Below are 6,277 nucleotides of genomic sequence, written 5' to 3' on the forward strand. Positions count from 1 at the left end.
CGCTCGCCGTCTCCACGCCCGTCCTGCGGCGGCTGGTGGGGGACGCGGCCCCGCGCGCGCCGGCGCCACCAGCCCCGGCTCCGGGCCCGCTCTGTTAGCCGCTCGCCCCGACTTGGGCTGGAGGCTGCGGCTTTCCACCGCCCCTGGCGAGGGCCGAGGGCAATCTGGGCTGAAGGAAGCGAGACCGTAGCCGCCCCTCTCGGAGGGGCTCGCGCGCTGGGGGAGCGGGCGGCGGGACCCGCGGGGCGGCCGGCCGCGCTGTGCGGTAGGGGCCGGGGGCGAACCGGCCGCGCGCCGCGGCGGCGAGGGGAGCAGGTGGGCCCGGGCGGAGGCGGCGGCCCGGGCGCTGCGGGGGCCGACACACCCCCTTGGAGCCCCGCCGCGCGGAGGCCGCGGCTGACCGGGGTGACCGGCGCGGGGAACCAGAACAGTCCCCGGGGTGTGCGGGGAGCCTCCGAACTCGCAGCTGCGACTCTACAAAACTGTCGGTCTCTGATTTTCCTTGAGCAGTTGGAGGGGCGGGGATCATCTAAGTGCTCCAAAGGTTCTGTTTCGATTTTATTTTAGTTGCACGTTCCTAGAAGTCCTAGAAGTAGAGCCAAAGACACTTGGGCGTCGAGGGGAGAAGGGGCGACTTCAAGTTTCTATCTCCTTAAAGAAATATTTGTTTAATTTCCCCCGGGAGGAGGGGTGTTTAACACTCAGACATTTCTCACAATGTAAAATATTTATTTAAAAATTCTAGCGCTTTCATGGTGTCCAAAACACTACGGTATTTTACTGTCCCAATCCAAATTGTCCATATCCCTGCCAGTTTCTTCCCTGAAACAATTCTTACTCCTGAGAAAATTCTGAATGGCCATTTTTCCCCTATGTTTCCAGTATAAGCGCTGTAGCTACCTTGAAAGAAATATGTTAAGTATCTTGTGAGAAGTACTACCTTCCTTACCGTGAAGGTACATTCCCCACTCGCTTTTTTACTCACTCATCCTCTAAAATACCTGAACTCTTGGGCTGCAGCACCAGTTCAAATACTTCACCTTGAGAAGCCAAAAGTTTATGGTTTACAATATCAGAATTTAAGTATTTTCTCTCCTTTGGCGTTATCATTAAGAGAATTAAAAGCAAGTTAGGATTTGAAAAGTGGAAAGACTCTATACTTTTAATGTATTCACTGGCAATAAGAAATCATTGAACCGTAATACTTTACAGCAGTTCTCTCTGAGGAGTTACTTCCATACTCAGTGATAAAATAATTGGCGTACTGATTTCAGAGAAATTGTATCCTTTAACAAGTGACTTTCACTTGTCTTTGAAACCATTCTTAAGTATAGAGCCAACGATTGCTTTGAAATGATTGAATTGTGTAGTTTATGCAGACATCTTCTTTTAAAAGTTTATTTTATGAAATGTACATATTTTGTTAGGAACGTAATGCTTTATAAACATGAATGTGATAGGTGTGAGCAGGTCCTGTGTAAGAAGGAGGGAGGGGCAGAGAAGGGATGCATCCTCCATCAACACTGGAGAGCTTAAACTTGGATCTAAAGATAAAGAAGCACCAGACAGACTCAAGTAGAGGAAAAATAACTAGCATACTAGAATACTTTGAAGATAGTATTCTTAAAATACTGTCAGTGTCATAAAAGACAAAGTCTGCAGATTAGAAGAAACTAAGGAGATACAGCAACTAAATGCAATACGTGACCCTGAGCTGGATACTTTCTGAAGGAGAAAAATGTCATAAAAGAGAGTAGTAGGATAATTGATGAAATCAATTTAACTTTGGATTCTAGATGAACGTATTATATCAGTGTTAAACTTCTGAATATGTTAAGTACAAAAATATCCTAGTTGACTAGAAAGCACACTGAAATATTTAAAGAGTACAAGGACGTTGATGTATGTGACTCACACATAGATACATCTCTGGTATCTGTCATATCATAGAAAGAAAGTGATAATAACTTGGTGAACCTGAATGTTTCTGGAATATTTTGGTAAGTTTGAAATGATTACAAAATAAATTGTTTAAAAAAATGAAGCGCTTTAAACTGGAGAGCATTCCTTTATCTCACTAAGAGGAGAAATGTAATGGGATAGACACATGGCAGATCTTTTACTAGCCAACTGTCCTTAGTAACAGATTGGAATTTTGGTCGCCATTCAGCTTTTCTGTCTTTGTTTAATCTATTTGAATTTGGGACCAATAAAGTTAGGAATCCTTTCTTATGTATTTGGTAACTATGATTTCCATATTCATTGATTTAGTAAACATTCAGTATCTGTTATCCTAAGGACTGGAGAAAATAAGGAATAAAACATGCCATGCCTTTCAGGTGCTCTCTGTAGTGGTTACAGGGGAGAAAAAAAGATACAGTTCCTATACTTTATTCAAGAGCTTTTGAGACACTAGCTACTTGTGACTATTTAATTAAACAAAATGAAAATTCAGACCCTCAATTGTATTAGCCACATTTCCAAGTGTTCACTAAACTGTGTGTTCCATCTTCACAGAGGGTTCTATTGAACAATGTTTGTAGTAGAACAGATTACACTGTATAAATCACGTTGGTGCAAGTTAGAAGGTGATAAACCCTATGGATGCTTAGGGGAGGAGAGATTACTTTGCAAGGGGTGGAAGTGGGAGAGATGTCAGGAAGTTTCAAGAAGGTTGCATATAGACAGGTGAAGGCAGAGCAAGAGTATTCCAGGCAGAGAAAAAATGGACATAGCAGAGGCATATTTGAGGGATAACATTTAATTCTATGTGTCTGTAACACCAGGTATGTAAAGGAGGGCTAGGCTGTATAAAACTACAAATGCTGAGCTGCTGAGCCCAAACTATTCTCTAGGCAATAGGAAGTTGCTAAAGGTCATTGGATAAAATGAATGACATGATCAGATAGTCCTTTAGGGAGGATAAAAAGATAGTGTTGCAACAGCTCATATGAGATAATGGAGAGTTGATATAATGTGATCTGTTGTATGTAACAAATCAAATTATAATGGCTTAAGTAATAAGGAAACTTATATCTCATAAACTTGTTCTCCAACTCCTAACCTAAAATGATCCTCCTACCTAGGCCTCCCAGAGTGCTAGGATTACAGGTTTGAGACACCATAACTGGCCCTATCTTAGAAATTTGGAAGTTACAAAGTAGAATAGACTTCAGGTCTGAAAGATTCAGTACCTCAGTCTCATTTCTGCTCTGCTACTTTGGGTATAGGCATCATTCTTTGGTTAATAGCAAGATGGTGTGGTAGTTTCCAGGCATCCTGAACCCTAATGTCAAGAGAAGAAGAAAGATCATTTAGGCTCGGCACCTATAGCTCAACCGGCTAAGGCGCCAGCCACATACACCTAAGGTGGCGGGTTCGAATCCCCAGCCCGGACCCGCCAAACAACAATGACGGCTGCAACCAAAAAATAGCCGGGCGTTGTGACGGGCGCCTGTGGTCCCAGCTACTTGGGAGGCCGAGGCAGAAGACTCGCTTGAGCCCAGGAGTTGGAGGTTGCTGTGAGCTGTAATGCCAGAGCACTCTACCCAGGGGGACAGCTTGAGGCTCTGTCTCAAAAAAAAAAAAAAAAAAGAAAGATCATTTAAGAGAGAAGGAGGATGTTTCCCAGAACTTCTCCCGGAAACTCCCTTACTAACTTCTCTTCCCATCTCCTAGGCTATAGTTGAATTGCATGCCCGTTCCTGAGCCAGTTTCTGGTCTACATGGTGGAACAAATGTTGAGGAGTCAAAGAAAGACAAGTAAGAATCAAAGATGATGCTGAGGTTTTGAGACAAATGACTAGAGAGCAAGAGAAGAGAGGACATTATGGCAGGAGGGATGATGATTTTTGTAATGGTCCTGAGTTTAAAAAACCAAAGAAATGTTCACCTGGAGATGACTGGCAGGTGACAACATGGAACACAGACTGTAGGTCAAAGTTGAGGATGTACTTTGGAAGTCATTTGCAAAGAGGTGATTAATCAAGCTGTAAGATTGCCAGAAAAGAGGAGGGAGTGGGGAGGGCCTACAGTGCAACCCTAGAGGAAGAGGTGGAAACAGTAAGGCGTGGTCATGGAGGTGGCAGACCTGGACCATGTATCATACAGAAATCAAGGGCAACAGGTGGAGTTTCAAGAAGGCCAAGAGTGTTAAGTGCTTATGGAGAGATGCAGGATGATGCAGACTTAGGAACATTGGAGTGTCAACCAGAAACTCATTGTGACCTTCAAGGGAGTTGTTGCACTAGCAACAATGTAACAGGTACATTTCAAGAGTTAAGGAATGAACAGGTAGGTAGAGGTGTGAAATGGAGACTATTCTTTCAAAAAATCTGGTAGTCATGAAAGAGGAAGCTAAATGAATGAGGATATTTATAGCAATATTTATAATACTAAAAACAGGAAACAACTGAAATTTGTGAATAATTGTTTTAAAAATCAGTGGATGTGTACTCAGTATTATGTAATAGAGTCATCAAAAAATAAAGATTATTTAGAAACATGGAAAAATCTTACTCTGCAATATTAAGTGAGGGAAGACATTAGAAAACTTAAAAAAAAAAAAAACCCTAAAACACATGGATTACAATATCCAAAAGTATATACATGTGCATATAGAGATAAATATGTAAAATGATAGATAACAATCATGTGTGAGTGAATGGATAATGGGTTATTTTCTATTTTCCAATTTTGTATAATAATATAGATTTTCTAATTAATATATATGTATATTTTAAAATATTAGCAGAGACAGAGGTTGGCAATCTGATGGAACTGATTTAAAAAAATGGGGGGGTGGCGCCTGTGGCTCAGTGGGTAGGGCACCGACCCCATATACCAAGGGTGGCGGGTTCAAACCCAGCCCTGGCCAAATTGCAACAAAAAAATAGCTGGACGTTGTGGCAGGCGCCTGTAATCCCAGCTACTCAGAGGCTGAGGCAAGAGAATCATCTGAGCTCAGGAGTTGGAGGTTGCTGTGAGCTGTGTGTCACGGCACTCTTCCGAGGGTGATGAATTGAGATTCTGTCTCTACAAAAAAATTTTAAAAACAAATTTTTTTTTTTGGCAGAAAATAAGAGGCACTTGGCTATTTTTTCAGGCTGAGGGTAAATTTCAAAGAGCAAAAAACTGAGGGTAAAAGAATGAGATGATGGATGCAAAATTTCTGTTAAACTGGAGGAATAAGTTTAAGAGATTATGCAACATAGTGATTATAGTTAATAACAATATTATATTTTTGAAAATCACTGAGTAGATTTTAAGTTCTCATAACAAGAAGTGATAAGTACATGAGATAGTGCATATGTTAATGAGCTCAATTTAGTCATTTCACAATGTGTACATATTTTAAAATATGTTGTACATGATAAACACATAAAATTTTAATTTGTCAATTCAAAAAATAAATTGAGGAGAGGGAAAGAATGAGACAAACTCTTGAGCATCTAAGAGAAGCATATGGAAATAACATTGAAGGCACAAAAGGAGTTTTAAGTTCTTAGAGAAAGGACATTTTCTGAGCCAAAAATAAGAAAAAAAAATCTCAGTGTATGTGTGTGTGCACAAATTGAAAGCTGCTTCTAGATTTATATGAAAATGTAAAGGCTTAGAATAACCAAGACAGTTTTGAAGAACAAAGTTAAAAGACCCTCCCAAATTTCTAAACTTATTACATAAGGCTTGGAAATTAGGACAGTGTGGTATTGGCATGAGGCTAGATGAATATATACTAAAGGAACATAATAGAGAATTCAGAAATAGAACTTGATTTACCACAAAGTCATTGCTGCAATTCAGTGAGACAGGATAATATTTTGAATGAATAGTGTTGGAGCAATTGGCTACTCATATGGAAAAAAAAAAAAACAAGCTTGACTCCTACTTCACTTCATATACAATAATTAATTCAAGATGGGTCATAGACCTAAGGGGGAAATTTCTTTGAAAAACTTCTATTTATCAAAAGATGCTATCAGAAGAATGAGTAGAGAAAAAAGAATATATTTTAATATATATGTAGCAATGGATTTGGAATATGGATAATATTTAAAAATATATAACTTGACAACCCATTTTTTAAAATTGAGAAAGCTCTTGAAAAAGTACTGTTCAAAGATGATTTCCAAATGGCCAATAAGTGTATGCAAAAATGTTCAACAGAATTTCTTATCAAGGAAATGCAAATTACAATCAAAATGACTTAAATATGCTGTGAATATTGATATACATGTTTTTTGCTGAATACATGCACTTCTTTCTCCTGGATAGTACG

This window comes from Otolemur garnettii, unplaced genomic scaffold, assembly GCF_000181295.1.
Source record: "Otolemur garnettii isolate 467f Iridium unplaced genomic scaffold, OtoGar3 scaffold00042, whole genome shotgun sequence".
In the NCBI taxonomy this organism is placed as follows: domain Eukaryota; kingdom Metazoa; phylum Chordata; class Mammalia; order Primates; family Galagidae; genus Otolemur; species Otolemur garnettii.